The 2,176-nt window shown below is 46.0% G+C and overlaps 1 pseudogene; it reads right to left on the bottom strand.

Moving 5' to 3' along the window:
* Positions 1 to 631: 631 nt before the first annotated feature.
* On the bottom strand, positions 632 to 750 carry LOC136876640 (5S ribosomal RNA; annotated as a pseudogene).
* Positions 751 to 2,176: the final 1,426 nt, after the last annotated feature.

The raw sequence follows: 2,176 nt of genomic DNA, 5'->3' as shown, positions 1-2,176 counted from the left end.
TGGAAATAAGTTAATTTGGCTAGGATTTGAATCTAAAAGAAAACGAGGAAAGAAACAAGCGATTTTAGACAATTTTTCCGGAACTCCATGTGTGCAGATAGTGATTTTTTTCGAAATTTGTGTTTTTAGTTTGATAGAGCTATCCAAGACTCATAATTTGAAACCTTTCCGTGCCCTTCAACCCTTCAACGTTTGGCATAATTGAGGAAATGGATTAATCTGATGTTTTTCGTAGTACGCGACCCCCTACTTTGTCTGCTAAGAAATGCTTGCAACATTAAAATAATAAAATAAATTATTCAACTCCTGGATGTCTGTTCTCCCTGCCTAAAACCTCATGGCACTACATCCCTTAAAGAGCCTTGGCCTACCAAGCTGAAGGCCTGCAGAGTACGAGGTGTCGTGTGGTCAGTACGACGAATCCCCTCGGCCGTTATTCTTGGCTTTCTAGACCGGGGCCGCTATCTCAACGTCAGATAGCTCCTCAGTTCTAATCAAGTAGGCTGAGTGAACCTTGGACCAGCCCTCAGGTCCAGGTAAAAATCCCTGACCTGACCGGGAATCGAATCTGGGGCCTCTGGGTAAGAGGCAGGCACGCTACCCCTACATCACGGGGCAGGCAAGGGAATTGAACCAACGGCACGTGGTGTTCCCAAGCGGTCATCCATCCAAGTACTGACTACGCCCAATGTTGCTTAACTGAGGTGATCGGATGAGAACCGGTGTATTAAAAATGGTATGGCCGTTGGCATTTTCTCTGCCTACAAACATATTATCACACATTGTGCAGCTAAGCCCATGAGGGATAGCTAGTTTCACGGTAAACTACATGTCAGGGTGGTACAAATTCGACTGCATTCCATCAGCTCACGTTACCGCGTTATATCAAACTTAGCCACATTGATTATTCAGCCAAGGAGCTGGTCTTTGTGGACTCCGACGACGGCCACTCCTATCTCTAAAGAGTGATCTTCCCATTCCGAGGCAGATTCCTTTCGCAAAGCCATAACGTATATTGACCATTCGGCCCTCAGCCTGCGAAGACGACCGCTGCCCGGCCGGATGGCCTCTATACTAGACTTAACTAAAGTTGGCGTCTGACAGGTAAGGTTGGAGGGAGGAGCACTGCACGTGCCATTTCACGATGTTGCCACACTCCAGCATTCCTTTCTACATGTTCTTACCCCTCGCTTCCGGCTCACTTGTTCCCTCCTTCATTCTGACCGCTGTGATCTGTTGTAGACTACCTGGCTAGGCGGTGTCGTCCCATGTGCGATCACTCTTATACAAACAATCAGGTTCTTATCAGAGACACTGACAGGTTTGGCAACTCCCAGCAAGACGAGCTGCCCTGACGTTTTATCTCCATGGCAACCGCAGTCACCCCACCCTCGTTTCCATGGCAACCACACAGCCACTCCCTTTATCCCGCCTCGGCAGGCAGTAAACGGACCTCCAAGAAATGTCAGATTAGCAGTATAGATATGTTACTGGCTTTACGTCCCACTAATTACTTTTACGGTTTTCGGAGACGCCGTGGAGCCGGAATGTAGCCCCGCAGGAGTTCTTTTACTTGTCAGTAAATCTACCGACACGAGGCGGACGTTTTTGAGCACCTTCAAATTTCACCGCACTGAACCAGGATCGAACCTGCCAAGTTGGGGGTCAGAAAGCCAGCGCCTCAACCGTCTGAGTCACTCAGCCCGGCCCTCTAGATATTGCAGTTCACGTGTTCAGTATGACGACGTATTGCTGGGCTCACTGCCTCTCATATCAAACATTTCCTCGATTGATCTCCAGCCCTCAGTCCAGAATTAAAATAATCGAATCGAACCTGGGGCTTCTGGGTAGGACACATGTACACTAAATCTACACCAGAGGGCTGTGTTCTTTTCGCACATCCTAAAAATAAACTTTCTGTTATTCTCGTGTGGACGCATGTGAACTAGACATTGTGTGACACTCTTAACGACGTAAACGACATTGTGCCGGGGTGATGTGTTCCCCTTCAGAATGTATTATTTCTGTTCTTATCTTTCCCTTACTTTTTATTTATTTATTTATTTATTTATTTATTTATTTATTTATTTATTTATTTATTTATTTATTTATTTATTTAGTAGTAGCCAGACACAGGTACGGAGTACTCCATTTTACAATGACTGTTCAACGGTAT

This window comes from Anabrus simplex, chromosome 6, assembly GCF_040414725.1.
Source record: "Anabrus simplex isolate iqAnaSimp1 chromosome 6, ASM4041472v1, whole genome shotgun sequence".
Classification (NCBI taxonomy): Eukaryota; Metazoa; Arthropoda; class Insecta; order Orthoptera; family Tettigoniidae; genus Anabrus; species Anabrus simplex.
This window is presented reverse-complemented; position numbering and strand designations above follow the sequence as displayed.